The sequence below is a fragment of the Harpia harpyja genome, chromosome 9 (assembly GCF_026419915.1).
Source record: "Harpia harpyja isolate bHarHar1 chromosome 9, bHarHar1 primary haplotype, whole genome shotgun sequence".
In the NCBI taxonomy this organism is placed as follows: Eukaryota; Metazoa; Chordata; class Aves; order Accipitriformes; family Accipitridae; genus Harpia; species Harpia harpyja.
In genome coordinates this window covers 43,127,640-43,148,170 of record NC_068948.1, presented here as the reverse complement: position 1 = coordinate 43,148,170, position 20,531 = coordinate 43,127,640, and the positions used below count along the sequence as shown (strand labels likewise).

General features: G+C 43.0%; 1 protein-coding gene across 4 annotated transcripts in view; it reads right to left on the bottom strand.

Annotated features, from left to right (window-relative positions):
- PXN (paxillin) overlaps positions 1 to 20,531 on the bottom strand; it is a 46,412-nt gene that overhangs the window by 25,348 nt on the left and 533 nt on the right. The window lies entirely within an intron of this gene.

The window sequence follows — 20,531 nt, the reverse complement described above, 5'->3', positions numbered from 1 at the left end:
TATGAGTGGGCCTTAATACCAACTGCATTGCTTCAAGGTAGTTCCTAGCATCTGCCAAAGCTCTGCTAGTCATTTAGGCAGCTTGGGACAAGAACTCTCAAGCTGATGTCCAATGCATTGAACCGCTCAGAATAAAATCCCTTTTACCAAGAAAATCAGCAAGATGAAAGAGCAGGACAATACCTTAGGTTAAGTCCCATTTACCAGTTCAAGCTGCGCTGAAAAGAATAATCATCTCCCAAGTTATATACTGCACATTCCTGCGCTATCTCCCCGGCCCACACCTCTGTCAGGCCAAGGAACAGCTCACACATTCCAGGGGCTCCGACACGGGCTCCTTCACCATCGCTGCGTGTCAGCACTCGCTGTCCTGCAAATGCAGTATCCTCCAGCGGAAACGGCCTCATGTGCAGCTGCAGGGGCACATTCTTCAGCTTCCCACATCCCAGGTTTGTCTGATAAAGAGCAGTAGCACCAGCCTAGGGATCACAACACAGTTCTGAGGTACAGAACAGGAACGGATAACACGGAGGCCCCTTTGTACTGATGCACACAACACACACACACACCCCCCCACAGGTATAAATCTGAGCCGCACTCAGCCCCCTTAAATAGAGTGAAGTTATTAAAAAGAAAAAAAAGAAGATATTTACATGTATCTTCCCATGCATATCAAAACATACTTGGTTCACTCTCCTCTTCCTGTGCCTTCTGTGCATTTCAGAAATGCTCCTGGATTAAGGTGGCACAGTGAAGCAGAACACATCAGGAACTAGTTCTGGAAAAACCTATGTGACAAGGCATCGACAAATCCGCATTTGCCAACTGGCATCAAGCAGCTTTTTAACGCTAATTTTTCCTCAAGCAGGAAATAGTTTTCCACTATTCATAAGCAATCTAGGATTTTATTTATTTATTTTAAAGTGAGGCAATTTAGAGAAATCTAAATTTGCTTTCCTCTTTTAAGGAGAAGCCTGCTACTACTGAGTGTCCAGCATAACACCAGCCTGTGCGAGGGCTAGAGAGATACAGCATACCGAGTCAGCTCAAAGATGACAGCATTAGTGCCAGAAGAGAGAAAACTACCTCAGATTTCCATATGCAGTTCATCTCTCTCAACAACTGAGGATGAGCTATTAAGCCATGCTGACACAGCAAATCAGAGCATTATCAATATAGTAAGTAGATCAAAAGGATGGTGGTCAAATTTTTTTCTACATCTCTTCTACTGCTGGGGAGGAAATGGAAGCATAACTGAGGCAAGATACTTCAAATGCCTCAGATATCAGCCTTTCATTTTCAACAGCTGAAAGCCACATCTGTGCATCCATCAAACCGCACGGTGCCTGTAGCTCTGCTTCTTGCATGGGACATCTGGAAAGTGAGTGACACTGGAGACAGAATTCTTCATCCGGCCACCACACAGAGCAAACATCTTCAGCGTTCTGCCACAGAGTCCCGTCTCCCCCAGCATCTCTACTGCCACATGTCCCTGACAGCCCAGACACAGCACACTGGGTAATCAGGATGAGATGTCTGAGCACAAACTACAGTATTTCCTCTAATGCAGCTACAGAGAACAGGTGTCTGCACCTCCCCTGTTCTTCCCCATGTCCCTGTTTACCCAAATAACTAGAACTGCTACAGGTTTTCCTGGCTTAGGCAGCAGAAGATTCCCAGAGGATTGGCAAATAGAAATAAAAAGCAAGATAGCCATAAGGGCAGGTCTAAATGAGGACACAGACTTTACATGGTAATCATGTCTCGGTGTAAGACAAGTTGCAGACCCCTCATTTGCAGAATGACACACCATTCTCCAGCCCTTTTTTCTTAATACCTGTAAGATGCTGAATTCAAATCCTTGGGTTTTGCTGTCCCCTAAAAGAACAAGGGGAAATGCATCTCCAGAACTGAACCCTGAGCTTGCAGACTCACCTGAGCAGCCTCTTCGCAAAATCCCTGAATCCAAACTTTAAAAATCTCATTAGGTTCAAATAAGTCTTCTCTCTCTCCCACCTCCAGCAGTAAACGCAACTTCAGCTCACATATAGGGAGACAGCTTGGGGCTGTAACCCAATCCCTGGCAAGACAGTTTTACATTGTGAGTAACTGCAGAGGAATGGGGAGCTTGTGTATATTTATCCTATTAAATAGCCTTTCAAAAGAAACATTTGCAATGCTCTAGAAGAGCTGCATCAAAAAGACTTGTTGGAGCCTTGCTATAGGGCTTCTCACTGCCCTCGAGTTTGAGTCTGGAAGCCATGGGGAGCCCCAAAGAGCTACACTGATGACAGGAATTCCCTTTTTTACAGCAGTTTTGACTTTTCTCAGCAAAATGGAAGAGCATTATCACAAATAGGAAAACCATGAACAAACAGGTGAATGCAGGCATTGACTTCCAGGTAAAAGAAATGTAATAACAAGTTCTTAAGGCATTATATTCTAATCAATGACTTTGAATGCAAGAAGATCTGAGACTACAAAAGCAATAAAATACAAAGACTGCATTCAAAATGAGACCTTAAAAATTCAAAGTGCAACTAGATGCTTTTAAAATCCTGAAGTTCTCTGGTTCGTATATGTATAGAAAGCATGTAAAATAGCTTAGCTTACTTTCTAAAACATTTTGAGAAGGAGACTTTTAAAAGTTTTCCAAAATTTAATCAATATGTTGAGAAGGTGGTTAGAATACAGGACACATAACAGCTCTCAGCTCTCTTGTGAAGCTGGGAAAAATTGTTATTTAAGATACAAAAAAATTAAAGGTACAAAAGATAAGTCATAAGACCTAACAACTGCTGGAGTACCAGTACAGAGCAGCCACTGCTATTTTTACTTCACGTTGCCTAGACCTGCCTAAAGGAAGTTCAGATGACATGGTCAAAAAAATCACTCAGCTATTTCTTTAATGTATTCCACTGACTGATGTTTATTCAAAGCCTTGCGCTTTCTCATTATCAAGGTATTGGTGCAAGTCATGTCTTATGTCACTGCTTAATAAAAAGAATGTCCAGACTAGTATCAATACATGGTATGGCGAAGTCTGATAGAAGACAATATCCATTAAACCCTTGAAGCTTCTCTGTTCTTTGAAACCAATACTGCCCCTTAGAATAAGCAAGACTATGCATTTGTGACACTGATTTACAAAGTTGTGTAAAAGCTGAACAGCAAAGGCAACCATCTAGTAGTTGTTATGCCTAGCTACACCAGGCTGCAGAGAAAAACTGAACAAGAATTCATCCCATGACAGACAGAACTGCTTTCAAAATCACATGATGGCAGGCACCATGAATCTTATCTGCCATACATCGAATACAGACAGCCAAACCAGTTAGCTTTCCCCAGTACAGCAGCCCATGCACCCAGCCCTCACCGCTATCAGCAAATGTCTAAACAAAGACAAGACACTGCACTGTGAGATGTGGTCTCCACGATCAGCTGCAGCAGTAATTGTGGCTTCCTGTCCCAACCACTGAGACCCAAGCTGGAGACTTTATTCCAGAGCTTGTGGCCAACTAACTGGTCACAACTAACATGCACTACTAACACCCCAAGCATGAGGCTGTGAAAGTGTGTGCAAATATAGCCTGTTTAAAGCAATTTCAGTAACTGTTTATCAGTAACTACTCACTGCACGTTTGGGGATGAAATGCAAACCCTTTGAGTGCTCTGGGTGTAGTTTCAGGACAGCCTACACCACCATACTCTGCCAGCGTAAGGGAAGGGCCCAGCAAATCCCCCTTCCTCCAGCATGCAAACCCACACTGTTCTTGGAACTCACCCTGCTGATCACCAGATGCTTTCTGAACTAATTCAACTTACTAATCCAGTAAAGTTTGCTGGCTTGTTGGTTTGGGTTTTTTAGATAAATTCATTACATTTCTTGGAAGCATAGCTCCAGCCACTCTATGAATTAAGCAGCTTTTAGAAAATGTTTTAGAGACCAAGGCCAGAATTTAGCCCTTGTCTAACTAAGTGAATAAGACTTCTGCTTTAAATAGGAAATACTGTATTTCACCTCCAAAACTCAGACCAGGACACAAACTGTAAAATCCAGCCCCATCCTGCCATTAGTTGAAAGGAATCACCCATCCTCCTGTCTGATTCCCATGATTAATCTGCATCTCAGATGCAGACCAGAAAAACTACAGCCTGAAAAGGGAGTAATGAGCAGATAGCACAAACTGAAATGCTCTTAAATTCTGAAGACATCCCTCACCACTACCAGCCACTTCCACCTGAGCCTACGCTGACATTTTATTTTGGCTTTGCAGCCCCAGAATTGTGATATGGCGCAATCAGTAGGGCTGCATACATTATGTACCTGCTGCTGCTATTTCATTCGTGCCACTGAGCTTAAGAGTTAGTTAGCTTTTGACAGAGACTACTCTTGACCATAAAACTTTGAAGATGAGCCAACTTTGTATTCTATAAACACCCAACAGAAGCTATCATGTGAGCTCAGACCTTCCACTGGATCCCTCTGAGGGGCAAGAGGGCTATTTGTACGTGTGCTGGAAAACCATAAAGGTCACTGCATCCTTCCTGGAACTGGCCACACCACTTCCTTTCAAATTAACACAAGCATTTCACTGAAACTCAGACCTGCCCTGTAACCTCAGCAATGGTGTATTTGTCAGCATGGTGAGGGTGCTAGAGCGCCAGCATCCCAAGGGGTCAGCTAGTTCCCGTGTAACACAGCAGCAAGGCTTTCAAGGGCACAGAGAGACTCTGTAGGAAACCAGCTGACCGGTTTGCAGCATGACACCAGCAGTCCATGGGAATCACAGTCCCATTCCTTGAGCGAGAACCTCAGATCCACCTCTTGTCATCTTTGATACAACAGGCTGGGAAATCCTTTGACTGCTGGCTCCATTCACATCACCGAGTTGGCGGGAAGGTAAACTAATCTTAACCAGACCCACAGGGCATGGGATCATCATGCAAGCTGAGAGACACTGCAACTGCCTCAAAGGTCTGAGTCAGCACAGTTTCCTGGATGGAACGACACAAATCCACAGCACTCCCTGGCCTACAGTCCAAGCTGTGTGAAGGAACCACAAAAGAGTTTCCTGTAGGACCAGAATTTTTCCACTTAGCTCTTGAACACTAAATTAGACCCCAGCTCAAACTGGCTGAAAGAAACGAACCACCACCTACAAAAGAGAAATGCACAGGCCTTCTGCCTTCCTCCAACTTCCTTAGAAAAACTTTCAACCCCTTACCACTACCTCAGAACAGTGCATTAGATGGCTGAAATAATGGAATTCAAGTCTCACAAGGCACGTAACTGCTTACATGGTCAGACAGAAATATTCCTCAATATGTTATAGGTTTGTTGAGCATCCTCATGCTGGAAGTGATTTGTGATTTAAGTACCATCTCCTTTCAGAAGGGATGTACCTAATGCTCCAGAAAAAAACAGTAAGGTTACCAGACCAATATCCAAAGAAAATATAGTTTGAATGTGGTATTTTTTGTTTTCAGCCAAAAAGCTGCTGAACCAAGTGTAGCCTTTTCAAGGCCTTCAAATTAACCTAAGCTGTCTGCTCGACTGCCATGGCTCTCTCATTCGGAAGCTGTCAACAGAAACACCAGGAAGAACAAACTCTTCCTGGCACTGAAGATCGAAGGACAGCATAGAGCAAAGCAAGGCCATACAAATCCAGCTTAAGCTGGCTGTTGTGTTCTTCACGTATTGCCTCCAAGAAGAGTAGCTGAACTTACTAGCAGCATTGTGACATCTCTGGTTTCAGAGCCTGCTCCCTCCCAAAGGTGTGTCCTTCCATTTATTTCTCATTTCCAGAAAGCGCTGGGGAGGCAGGGAGGGAAGGGTTATTTCCTGTCATATACAGCATCCTCTTTTTTTTTTTTTAGAGCATGGCTTTCTCCACACTTGAAGCGAAGAGACATCTTATATTTACTTCCCTCTCTTTATAGCCCTGAACAGCAAACAGCTCATGCCAGGACAAAACACCCTATGCTAAGACCTGCTGCCTTAAACTGAATTCATGGTCCAGCTTACTAAACAAATAAATGTTTTCAGTTTCACAGCTACCATAGGCTTCTGAGAATGCCAGATCCCCAGGTACACAAGCCTTGAATGCCTCTGTATAGCAATTCACAGACAGATGAACCCACAGTTGTATGAAGCTAAAAGAGAAAATAACCCCTGGCGTGGTTCCTTTCTATCTAGATTCACTGTACTCTCAAACCGAGTCCTGAAAAACAGGAAACAATTACCAAAGATGGATAAACATAGTAAAAAAAAATTCTTCCACTGCTCGATGAACAATCTTCAGGAGGGTCAGGAAAAGTTTGTGAAGGGTTTGCAAGTCGTAGCTCCAGCACATCCTGTGACACAGCGCATGCAAAAGCAGCAGGCTGAGCTAATCTCAACCCTTGTACAATGTTTAAGAGCACAAAAACAGGTTCTGGTTTACTGGACAGAGAAGTTGGAGATTGCACAAGAAAAGTTTGTGATATGTAAAACGCTTCACACAGACTTAAACAGCCAATCATGACCCTCCAGTGATTCAGACCACCACGATTTAAGTACTACTGTCCTCAGACAATTGTCCCACCCACAAGTTACAGTACTGATAACAGAAGTGGAAGTCATTTTCAGCCACATTTTTCAGTCACAGCAGTCGACAGCTCCACACCCTAAACCTAAACCTCAACCTCCATGTATTCCATTTTATATCGATGTAACAGGTTGTGACCTGCAGCAACTATAAGCAGTAAAGTCTGTAGCCACTGCACCTGAATTCCAATGAGGATCACGAATCAGAATCCTCACCCTAACATTCACACCCCCTTGATAGCACAAAAAATCATCTACCTTTCAGAAATGGAGAACTGATATGCAGTCCTGAACAGCCAAACATAACATGGCAAGTCCACGTTATATCAGAAGAGAAAGCAAGTCTCACTCTCAGGCCTGTACTAAAAATACTTAAGTTGGAATTTCTCAGTCTGAATCTGCAGCCTGCTATGAGCTCCACCTGCTACCAAGTCTTTTGTCAGAATCCTCTCCTTTTGGAAGCAAATAGACTGGTGTTCCTACAGGCAGTTATAGTTAGCCCTGTGAAAGATTATGAGGAACAACAATCCGCACAAATTAGAGTCTTCATTTCTCTCCCTGTGTGTCAACTGCCAAATTGGAAACAGCTTTGGTCTCCAAGGAGGGTAAGTACAGCCTCTGACCGTCCTCTCCTAGAGTGGCTCTTCTTGTGCAAGATCTATTTCTGATCTCTGCCTGACAGCAAATAGATCTTCAGGCATTTCCAGGAAGTCCCAGACAAAGGAATTAGCAAATGGCCAATGCTGACCTAACTGTCTCTGGGAGGGAGGCGAGTTGGCTCAGGCAAAAGTAAGGGACATTAGCTCTGTTCAAACACAGCAACACTCAAACTGAACAAGAGTCAAATGGCATTCTGGCTGAGTTTGGTGGAAGGAACAGATTGGAGTGAGTGTAAACGTTTTACACAAGCAACTAAGCAGTTAATACAGTCTCAGTACTGACCTGGGCTGGATTTCAGCCAATATCCTGGATGGAAAAAAAAATTAAAAATAAAAATAAAAATATTAGTCACCAATACACTAACCTTTTTAGTCCTCTGTCTATCGTTACATGCACGAAATAGTAAGTTAACCCTCCTCATGCATGTCAAAGAATTTTTATTTGCTGCTGGCTTCCCTCAGAAAGTTCACAGAAACTGGGATCAACATTCAAAAAAGTCCAACAAGATCTGCTCTCCTCTGCCAAAACAAAACAAAACAAAAATATTCATGAAAACCAAACAAGCAGCCACTGAACTGACCCCTCTGGGACAATTTCCCAGGGCCAAGGCCTCTGATCAAAATACCAACTCCTTTGTATTCCTACAGGAAGAGGGGCTCAGCCAAGCCAGCTATCTGAAGAACCAGACCCTTCCTGCTACATCAGCACGCAGCTACTCCACAAGTGCTAGGTCAACACACAGTGTGCGCTGCCATTTTACAAACATCTAACAAATCTAGTACAAAGGAGACCTCCATTAAACAGAGCAAAGAGTCCAAGGATGGGTATAGAAACAGCAGCAAACAAGACACTATAGATTTTAAACTACAGCTCTGGTAAAGAGAATAAACAGAAGCCCAGGGCTCGAGACAGTTCTAGTCCCTTGGCCGATCAGTCAGGCAAACATTCATGGAAGTAGTGCCAGTGGGCAGTAAAAGCATCACAGTGCTGGGAAATGTATCATGCCCTACAATTTTGCTACAGCAGATGCCACTCCAAACCCGTGCTGCTCTCTCCAAGTCAGGTACGTGAGGTTGATGCCATATAATTAATATCTTGCCAAAAGTCAGTCTGCCCTCCTTGTGCAATGAAAGGAAAGACTCCTGCTACGTATTCTTCTTCTTCCTTAGCAGCATTTAGAGCTGCTGGGAAAGAAAGTCATCTGTCTGCTCCAGCAGACTAGCTTTCTTCCTCCAGCACGGAAGTACGCTCTTTAGAGACCTGAACTGGGCAATCTGTTCTCATGCCTTTCTGGAAAAGGCAGGCAGAGAACAGTAACAACTATAAGGACAGTAGACCAGAGTGAAAAACACTGCCATCATTTGCGTGCCAGACACTGCTCAGCCCTGGACTACAGGACTTGGAGAAAAACTGCCAAATGCAGAGGTATGTGGCATCCAGCTACTACCAAGCAACCCTCTACATGCCCACTGAAATGAGGGTAAGACAAGGGCATTTTTTAGGCCCTGGGTGGACTGTATTTGGTTGAGATTTGCATAACTGTAGGCAGTTGGGTCTGACTTGAACTGAAAATTGTCATAAACAGCATTGAGGTTACAACACATGCTAATCCAGTACTGGATAACTCCTCTGAGCAGCCTTTAAGCAGTAGCTTAGTGCCATAAGCAGTGGCAAATCAGAACAGGGTAAACACACAGCAGTGGTTTCCAAATCTTTGGGCAACAGCAAGCCTCGTTTACTTGTGCTCCAGAGCCCTCAGGTGGAAATGACAAGTGTGTAAGTTTCACCACTTAAGAGGACACCTTACAACAGCTGTAGAGCACTTACTACATGGAGATGGTAATTTGGTAACTGCTGATTCTAACTCATGTAAGGAAGGGAAACATGTTACATCAGGGTTTACACAGGAACAGAGCACAGAAGTTTCACTGGACAGTGAGCACCCTAGAGTGAAGGATACAGTTTCACAAGATGCAGAAAGGCGAATTAACAGTTCACCACTGCCAAAAATGGAGAGGTTTTACTCCCTCTTCCAGACATGTGCTGCTGCCACTTACTTGTGTTGGCTCTGGCTCTTACAAGACCCCTCTGTGAACCAGTTCAACAGAATATACACCCAGCCAAAAAAATTGACTGTTTTCTTTGGGGTTAGAAAAGAGGGATGAGCACAGCAGTCAGCAAGAAGGAAGGGGTCTGTCCAAACAGCCAGACAAGGAAGCAGAAAAGGGGTAAGGATGAGTGAAAGTAAAGCCATCCCCCCTTTCAGCAGCAGCAAGCCATTATATTGGCTCAACTACCAGCAGGACCACCACCTCAGATACCCCAGCATCTCACCTTTGCCACACAGATAACCATAGTCAATAATAAGATTGCTAAATATCTATCCATCTGCATATGTAAAAATGGTTTTGGACCCAGTCAGAGACAAAACACTGTCAGAGCTTGCACATTCTAAGTTAATTATCTGCCTTTTAAAAAGTAACAGAAGCAGGAATGCATGTGGACCCTATAACCAATAAAGGTAAGGGTAAGTTTTGCATGGTTATGCAAGAATAGACATGAAACTTAAGGGAGGGGAAAAAAAGCGTCTTTTGAACAGTGGAAATCCTATCCAAGCAGCATAAACAGATCTGAATATAAACCCATCCAGGCAAAGTGCCAGTTACAAAATTTGAGACACACATAAAGGTGATGAAATGAAGGACAGAAATATTAGTATAAATTCTGAATTCATTAAAAGCATTAGAAGCACAAATTCTGCCCATGAGATATAGAATGCCTGGCTACCAGCAAAAGGAGGATTCCAGTAATAAACAACAGGGACACTAAAGAGACACTGCAATCGTATCCATATTTAGTACAGTCTTATTGAGGCATTTCTATCCTGAAGGCTCTTAAATGTGATATCAGAATGCAGACTTGAGAGTTTAGTCCCTGAAGAGAGTATTTTTCATTAACTCCAGGAACTTCCCATTCAGTAAGTAACAAGCATATCTCCCAAGAGCATAAATGCAAAGAGCGTTCAACGAATGCAAATCTACCCTTAAAAACCAAGGTATTTCAAGTTTGAAAAGCCTGTGCCTATAAGGAGAAATAAAGTCCCAGCAAATCTCACCCAGATACTGAGGATGCCAGATAAAAGGTTAGTATAATGAGGTACAAATAAAGACAAGTTAAAAAGGCTTGCCGGCTTGACCTGCCAACCACTGAGGCAGGTTTCTTCCCTTTTTTTAGAAAAGGAACTTTTGTCAAATGTGGTATGTGGTTTAACTAGCTGGTTAAAAATTTAATTACTAAGAAAGTACTCTCAAAATGGTGGATTTTTCTTTTTAAGAAGTTTTCATTTCTGCAAGGGTTCTCTGCAACAGAGAGTGGGAACAGACTTGGAAGCAACACCGAACTCTTTATAAGCCAGAAAGTGTAAGTCATCATCAGCAACTGACTTTACACAAAGTGCTGCCAAAAGCACAATGTAAACTCACAGAGCAGGGCAGGGGGAAATGACAACAAAATATTTAACATTTTTCAGTCATGTGGATCTTAGTACCACTTACAACTATAATAGGTATAAAGTTTTAGAATGAAGCTTTCAATCTGATGAGCATTCTACTAAAAAAGATAACCCAAGTAATTACAGATTATGGGCAAGCAACGTAATTGAAAGACAACAGAGTACAAGGGGCCAAGAAGCACATGGTTAAAAATCTAATTAAAGCAGCTTCTTTTTACTTTAAAAGCAGCTTCTGGGAATGAGAGGAGGACAATGTGCCAGAAATTAATGTGGGAACTGGTCCCCCAGTCTACTTCGGGAGAAGATGTGGGTGGTAATTTGATGGAGATTGGCGATTGCTCTACAGCTCTAGAGCTCTGCATTATTATTTTTTTAGCATTGGCAGAAGAATGCAGCTCAAGAGTTTCACAATGTCATGACAGAGGCCCGCTGAAAGAAAGAAAATTGTTAAAGCCAGACAGAAAACTAACAGTTTTAGAACTGGAATGTATTGTAGCCAGTAGATGCAGAAGAGCTGGAGAATGTTTAAGGTTTTCTTATCTCTTCCTACTGTGAGAATGTAGATGACCTATCATTCTACCTATCATCTGGCATTGTGACAGAAGTATTAGTCACTAGTCTCCTGCTTGTTTTGTCACCAGCAAGAGAAATAGTGAGGATTTCTTTTTACCAAGAGCAGTATTAATAAAGCAATTAAACACATGACAGCTTCTTCATCTTGGTGCCCTCCACAGAAGTTGTTGTTTTGTTATTAGACGAAGAAAAATTTTATTCTACCAACTGAAGGCTGTTTTACTCACAAGAGAACTCATGACCACAGAAAACCGCAATTAAAAAAAAAAGTTATAAAGACCAAAGAGAAAGTAGATTTTTGAGAGGTAAGGATGAGTAAGAGAGACCAATCTCCAGTGCTGACCAAAAATGGAAATGTCAGCAATACTGAAATAGAAGCAGCATGAGAATAAACTTCCCTTTCATAGGTACATGAAATGAATCCTTCTTCAAATTACTTTCTAAAAAAGGGTTTTCAGCATGATCTCTGATTATTCCTCCACCAATCTGATAAAAGTCAACAATCATATGAGATAACTAGAGAGAGTATTTTGCACTAGTCTACAGAAGTCAAGATTCCCAGCCCCTACATTTCTGCTTTGCTGAAAATTAAGTTGACTTCTTTGTCTGAACACATCATATTCTTCCCTGCTATACACTGAAGTAGGGCACTGTGGAAGATTGATTCATTCTCCTATCAAGTACCTAGATGCATATATTTTTTATATGGACATGTACCTACTCACATCACTATCATCCCATTACTGATCCACTGATTTAATCTGATCCACTTCAGAACCACACCAGCATTCACAACGCACAGAGAAACAAGTGATCCAGGCTCTTCCATTTACACATTGAATGTTCAAAGACAACCTCCCACACACACACAGCAGTGCAACTGCCCCCTCGCTGAGAACAATATTCCACTCCTATCTCTGTGACAAATCCAAGCCTAACTGCTTAAAGCAGATGGAAAATAGACTAACTCCAACTCCTTCCCCCCCAAAAAAACAGAAAATAAAAAAATAGCTGTTTCTGCCAAGCAAGCACTGAATACACTGCATTCCATTTCATTAAAACAATTACTCAGAAGCCAGCCAAGAATTACATAAAGCTTCCTCCCTGCACTACCCCCAACCCCTTGTCTTCAACCCTCCTCCCCAACAGCTTCCCAACCCTGCAAAGACAGGATCACACCAGAGCAATACTGCTCCAGAGAAAGTGGCACCAAACACCTCGCATCACACCGGCTATTCCATCCAACGCAGAGTGTTTTTCAAACCTAAGCAATGCAATCAGAGGACTCTAGCAGATCCAGACAGCCTAGAACATCTCCGAGTTTCACACCACCGTAAGGCATAGCATGGTGATCTGTTTCATGTAGTTTCCTCCCTCACATTTGATGGGAAAGCAGCATCCAACAAATTGAGCCCTTAACCAACTCTTACAGAAAAATGAATGATAACCTAACAGATTTTCTCTCTAACTTGCATGGTCAAGGCTTTTAAGCATGATCCCAAGGCAGAGAAGGTACTGGAGGCACCAGATTTAAGCAATTAAGAAGTACAGGAGCAGCATGCCAGAGTAGCTGTGCTTGTGAGGCACTGCCCAAGGGAACTGCTCAGGACAGCCAAGTAGCAAATCTAAGATTAAGCACCAGCAGGATAGATTGAAACTACAAACTTAGGGTTATAAGAACCTGACTGACAAATTCATCCCAAACTCCACAGAGCTACTCCACAGCTCCCAGCCTGACAGCGCTGAGCTCCTCACATTTCACAGCAGAAATAAAAGACAGCTTCTTCTGGCCAGCACTGCTCACCCACCCACAACACTGAGTTGGCCACTGATAAGAGATTTCATGACGTGGATGAAATGGCATTTCGTTCCCTCCCCCAGTGCTCCAGCTCTCTGCAGGGATCCTGTCTAACTGCTGGAGCTGCTCGCAGCCAGGCAGAATAGTTCCAGCTGTGTATCACACTGCCTAACCAGACCAACACAGCCCAAGAAGTGTCTCCCACATAAAACCATAACGAACGAGAGGGAGAGCTGCAAACCAGAAGTACTACTGCTAGGCATCTTACTCTTGTGGACCACCTCTGCCGAAAAGGGGTAATTTGCTAGCAGCAACAAAAAATCCCTAGTCCCAAGGCAGGTGCTGGTGCTGAGGAATGGGGAGCAGCAGACCCAACTAATGGTCAAACAAGATGAGAAGCGGAGAAGAAGCAGCCAGGCCATCATCTTATTCCAACTCGTGGGGCACCAGCAACCTCAACTGACTTGCAGTTAGCCTTAGGCTCTTTTGTCTGACCCAGCCGAAATTAGTGGCTTCAATCCCAAAGAAACCTTTTCAGAGAGAAGCCCTGAACTTGTTTAGAACCATGAAAGAGGGTAGAACAAGGGAGCATTAAGCCCCTAATCCATGGAAAATCATTTACAGCCCTCCTGCCCATGACCTTTTCTACTTCTGGCTTTATTTGCCCCTCCTGCTCTTAGAAAAACCCAGCCTAATCACAGTCCCCGAACCACTACAGGTTCCCTATAGCATGAAGTGAAATTCTCTGCTCACCTTGCTCTTCAAGGATAGAAATAAAGCAAGGTGCTATCAGGCATCTAGACAGACACAAGATTAATTCTGTCTGCCAGCTCAGTTTTGTGACAAAAACATGGGATTGGTTTATTCCTGGAGACCCCATACAGTTTGATTTATAGCTCAGCCATTTAAAGCACAATTCCCCATGCAAAGTGTCATTCAGAAAGTTTATTCCCTGGAGCGCCATTTACTTTTTTTGATGTTCCTTCACATCGTTCGCAAGATGTTAGAGGTTTAAACATGTGCAATAAACAGTAAAAAACAAGAAATCAAGCTACACTCCACTGCATGCTGCCAGCCAGACGTACTCAGTAGCTCACCCAGCAAAGTCATCTACACCAAACTTGCGTATGATAATAAGAACACTGTGAGAAGTGGCATGACAAACTGCATTTGAAGACTTCAGACTACCTCATCATCATTTAAATAACTTGAACTAAACTCCTTCACAGTGTAGAGACAGTCCAGCACAGGGGAAAAGGAGCCAAGCAATAACAATGCAGGCTACCTCCCCCTGTGGCCTGCCATAAGTTCTCTTGGATCCTCAGCTCATAGTTGTCTCAAACTGCTTAGATAAATTTCCCATGTAAATTCAGAATAATTACTGTCTGCTACAAGAAAAAGCTGCATTTATATGAGCAGAAAAAGAGCTTACCAGACTCCTAAACAGCACAAACAGATAATCTCCGGGACTCAAGTTCCAGTAACCAAAACGCCAACACCAAACTTGTTCCACAGCACTCCAGTTGCCATTTCTACTTTGTTTGCTTTATTGGGATTTAAAAACATACATACACAGAAGAGAAAGCATGGATTTTAACACTAGTCAATCAAGGAAGACTGTCCCCAGCCAGCTAGTTTCTGAGGCTCTGGGGCCATTTGCGATGAGAATAAGCACAAATGGGAAAAACGGCTAAGAGTGATATGAGAAAGTCATCACCCACCTCCTATTTCCATAGTATATCTTTAGCACACAACATTCTTTGAATGACTTCACGATGCTCTGTGGTAAAGGGAAAGACTAGAGTAGAACTACTGTGGGGAACTTGGAAGGGAAAGGAAATCTTTTCTCCCTACTCACAGCCTATCATAACAGAGGATGAAGAAAGGATGAACAATCAGAATGGCGGAGAGGGAATATTAAACAGGGCTGAGAAGGAAATAAAAACTTACAAATCTAATTCAAACTTGCCATTGTAAGCTTTTCCAGCAATGGTGACCAGAAAAGCTTGAAAGAGTTACTATTCTGATATATTCAGCTGGAAGCTATTTCAGAAACACAAAGATCTCAACAAACATTAACCATACTTTGCAGGTAAGGAGCTATTATCCCTATTTCACAGACGGAGAAACAATATGCCTAAAGTCAGGGCAAGTTTTTGAGGCTGTGGCTAAATGGTTACCTTATGCTAGATTAAACATAAGCTACAACTAAAAGAGGTAGGCTCACCTACTTCCCAGTCCACTGTCCATGTAAAAAAAATGACTTTCAGAACAATCAGCTTGCTGATCCAGCTAACTGCCCAACAGTTATTGCAGACACAAGGAAGGGAGATAGGGGCAGGAAACACAACACACCTTACAGCAGCAGTTAAATCAGGTTAAACCAATTTGAAATCCCAACTTCCACTTTCTCTCCAATCCCTTTAACTTCAACCCAAAATGGAAAGGAATGGTGCCACTCCTTGCTTATACACTGCACTGGATCTAGTTACCTTGCCACAGGGCAAGACAGTTCAGCTTATTGATTCAATGGCAAATCATTTGTTCAATTTGGGGGAAAAGGGCTGGTTTTCCAAAAGACCAGAAATTTGAACCAGTTCACTCTGGAGCCTGATACTCGCAAAGTAAGCAGCAAGCACACAAGGCATGGGGAAGCTGGAATCACCATTTTTGGCTGCTATCTGAATCTGGATGAGATGTGAAGTGAGATTTTACAAACACTGAAACAAGAACAGGACCCAAAGGTCTCCACAGTTCCCTACCTAGCATTTTAAAATATAATAGCAGTCATGACAACCTGTACTTCCAGGGCTTGTTATTAAACCTAAGTTAGTTCGGACAGGCTAAACTGACCAAGAAACTCATTCCCTAAACCCCATCATCTTATCATAGCCTGGGGAAGCTTCCCACAGACAATGTCTTGCTTTCAGGCAGCTGGAGTAGAAAAGCATCTTCATTAACAGCTTCCGCATCAGACAAAAAGAGACACAGAAGATCAGTACACACAGGGAGGGAGGCGTAGCCTGAGATGCAGAGCAGGAAACTGGGACCAGAGATCCTATTCACTAGCACTGATTTTCCACTAGCACAACACAACTGAATTCAGAATCTGTTCCGGCTATCTCCAAAGCTGCAGCAGATCCTGGATATCACAACTAACACATTAGTCCGATTCAAACAGATTTGTTTTGTGGCCACGGACAGGACTTTTCCCCCCCTCTAGTTGCACAGATTTAATTTAAGGAATTTATATTTGTCTGTCTTAGCACTAGATCAGAAAACCAACTCTGATCTAACTAGAAGTGCATTATTATTGCTTGTTCTGCTGCCAGACTTTAGAATTTTATCCGTCATTTCTTCAGTTTCACAACTTGTTGCATATAATACACTTCAAGGGCAAAGAAGGTGAGGAAAAAAGGGTCCGGAGAAATTGAAGTATCATGATTCCCTGGGAAAGAAAGAACAAGTAGAGAGACAGAGTTAAAGATGTATGAGAAGTTACCCATTTCTTTCTCTAGTGGTAGAGATGGTGTCGGAGGATCAATTTTAACCAGGAGGGCAGCTGAATACTTGGGATAAGTTGACCTCTCCCAGGGAGGGACAAAGGAGCTAAAGACAGCACAGAGTCCAGCCTTTCCATGGAAATAGAGCAACAAGAAAAGAAGCCTCTCTCTGCATCACACACTGCTTGAGGCAGAGGACTCCCTGTCTGAGTTGCTCAGGACAATGAAGTCCCTGTTTTATGAGCGGTCACAACAGCTAAGAAGCTAAAACAAGTCAGAACCCCATTGTGCAGAGTATTAGTTCTGTTTACAGTCTTCTCGCCCAGCAGCAGGAATGACTCAGAAACCTGAGCCAGTAGAAAGCCAAGGGACCAAATTACTTTACCAGCGTTCCCCCCAATACCATTTCCTGGGCGTAGCTGACCACGAGCAATTTCACACTAAACTTTCAGTCAAGTAAGACCAAAACCCACTGCATATGACTTCTAAATTGAAGGAACTGACTCAGAAACAGGCAAGCATCCCCCTCAGAAGAGAGACGGACAGCATAGCCCTGCAGAGCACAGCAATCTTCCAAATGTTAGGACAGATGACAGATGGAAACACATGCAATCCCCTCCACACTCCCATGAAAAATCAATGGCAAGATTGCTCCCTTTAAAGTCAATCTTGAGAGGATTAAGCCCTGAAGAGAGGGTAGGTTAGCGTTCCTAAATCAGAGGGAAACAACTTTTGAAGTAAAACCCCTTGTGCCACTGAACCTTTGCACCCAGAATTTTGAAGCCACATTGCTAGACAAACCTGCAAAAGAAAAATCCTTGTAGAAGTGAGCAAGCACACCTAAAATAAGAAGCTTACAGTCTAGTTTACACGCACAGCCAAAATACTACCATAAATACGTTCTTATTAAACAGAAATAACTTCTTTGTAAAACATCTTTTACAAGCTCTAGTGAATGCTGTTTTGTTTTTGACTGCAAAACCCAGATTAAAAAAATCTGAAGCCTTTTAATAAAACAAAAAAAAAAAAACCACCAAGCAGTAGAGAAGCAAGAATTCCAAAGCCATCAGCTTCTAAAAGCAACACCATTTCTGTTTGGAGCTACCAAAGCTCAAACAAAAAAAAAAAAAAAAAAAAAAAGTATCACAGTAGTGTTTGCAAACAACCCCTTTCAGAAAAAGGCTGCAAAAAACATTCAAAGTCAAAAATCAAACAGTATCTGACTAAAGCAAATGTAAAGTTTCCTTTCTCCTACTCCTCTCACCATAAAATACATGACACACTACACAAATTAGGTTTCTTCCTCTGCAACCAGCAGATCCTAACGGATCTGTTCACACATACTACTTAGACAAGGTGGCACCACAGAACCAAGAATAATCAACATCTAATTCAATATCTCAAATAGCCTGAAGCAAATATGTGCAGTTGGTCACTTGTGTGCTGGAAGCACAGCATGTAACAACACGCTGTGCTTTGGTAATCCCCTGAAAGGGGCGATAGCCCTGAGTTAGGATTGTCACTCTTTAGGACAAAGTTTTACTCTTTGTGCCAATTTACAACATTGCAGAACGGCAAACTCATTCACCAAGCTTCCTGTCAAAGTCCAAGCACATCCGCAAAATACGCTTCCTTAGAAAGATTCAAGGAAGACAATCTGGACAAGTCTGGTCAGCTGCTCGAATTCACCGTCTCCTCCCCCCCTTCCCACAATGTGCTATTCTAGTTTATACCCGGACCCAGCACTGAGTGTCCTGTGCACCCCCAGCGCAATGGGGTGCACAAGTTCCGCCTGCAGAGCTCTGAAACAGTTTCCTGTGTGAACTGTGCACTGTAACACCACTTCTTCAACACTGAGGGGAAAACAAAAGGAACAAAGTTTCTCTCAACTCCCAATGAATCCACAAAGCAATACAAATCCATTCTCACAGATGTTTCATAACCTCTCCAGCCCAAGCAGCATGAAATTGAGATACTTCTGGACCTCCATTTTACAGTGCACAAGCACACACTGATCAACTCTGTCAGCTCCAGAAGAGGGAGGAGATTTTTGATAAACTCAGGGAGTTAAGAACAGCCACACCAACGGGCTCTGTGAGGTGTTCCCTCGTGTCTAGCAAGGCCCATCAGTCACTAGTCATTTCTGCACAACACAGATTCAGAAGCATGGTGTGGAAATATCTAAGCTGATTTTACTTGACATCAACTCTGAACCTGCAAGGCGTATTAGCTCAGGCTCAATGCTAAACTACTTTTGGGCCAAAACTGGCCCTGGAAGCAGTGCAGCTATGTCCACATGGCATTGTGCCTGAATCAACAAGTCCTGCCGGACCAGCTTGACTCTGGACACAGCCAGTGCAGACATCTGTATCCATGGCACAGTTAATCCGCAACTCAGATAATCCACCCATAGATAATGAGGAAAGAAAAACAAACAACTCTCACTTCAATTCAAAAGTTTGACTTATTTCAGGAGAGTTGTATCAGCACAGCATTGTTCCCTTATTTATGCACCCCAAGGTGAATGGCTTTAGAAAGAGAAGTGAGCAATTTTGGGGCTAACAATGATTTCCAGAGGGAAAATAGCTGCCGTGCCTTTCCATGGTGAATTCTGTACAGCAAAGAAAAGCTTAGAGAGAGAAAAGGTCCCACTCTTTTTGTTCAACTGCTTACTATTAGATAATCACATCTTGTCCAGTCTGAAAGACTGCACAAAAATTGAGAAAGACATGGTGTAATTAAGACATGATGAATCAAATTGCTGAGACAAAAACTTCTGTTTTAAAGATCAGATCACAACTTTAACTTTTGGTTGTGCCAATACATTTAACACCTCAGAATAGCAAAACAGACACAAGTTTGGATCTTTTTCAGACTTTCTTTGCAGTTCACCTCCAACCCTCCTACAGAGGAAAGGAAAAATGTGTTGAAACTGCAGTAGCCTATTTGGACAACCGGAAAAGAATGCAACATCGCAGTGGGCACAGTACAGCTCCTGTGGTTCATTAAAGAGCATGTTGATGAGACACTAAACTGGCCCTACACAATGCTATCTGTATGCTCACCTTGAAGAGCCACTCATCAAGTAAATACACAGAGGGGGTGAATCCTGTTCTGACTAGCGATGCATTCCTGAACAGCTAGAAACTTGTACCAAATCTCCAAGAGATAACCAGGCTGAGGGACATAAGAAACAGTAAACAGAACTGTCTCCAGTTAAAGAAACAATAACTGTGAGAAGAAACTGCAGTAGAAATTAATTCTGTTTGCACCACCAGCTACTTCACCCGGGCAGAGGGTAAGGTTTCACTCCCTAAGAATGAATCCTTCGTGGTGCCCCTTTCACCAGGAAGCCATGCAGCTGATGGACTCCTTGCCCTGTAAGTTTTATCATTAGCCCAAATTAGAGTCTGTTTTCTGAAGGCATGACCACCAGCTTTATGCCAGCACTGTAATGCGAGCTTCCAGGTCCAGTAATAAAACTGCATTTTTTTCCTGGAGCATATCTTAACAGAAGGTCTGGTTTCTATTAAAGATAGGATGGAAGTAACGGATTGCGGCCCCTCCCCAGTGTCTGATTTAATCGGTTTCATAAGCGGAACTCAGTCACCCTAATGTCTCCCAGTGCACAAGGGATTTTGGCAAATCCACCCCCTTTCCGGCTTGGTACCAAAGGAACTCAAACTCTCTAGATCTTTCCAGTGAGACCTGACATTTCCCCGCTACACAGTTTCGGAAGGTTTCGGCACACCTGGGAGAAGCCCAGGGAGGAGAAGGATGAGCTCTGAGCCCGGCGGCACGCTGGGCTGGGGCTGTGCTCGGCTGGCCCCCGAGGGCTCCCCAGTGATCGCTCTACACCCATGCAAAGTTACACATCTCGCCCAAGAATACGCTCGA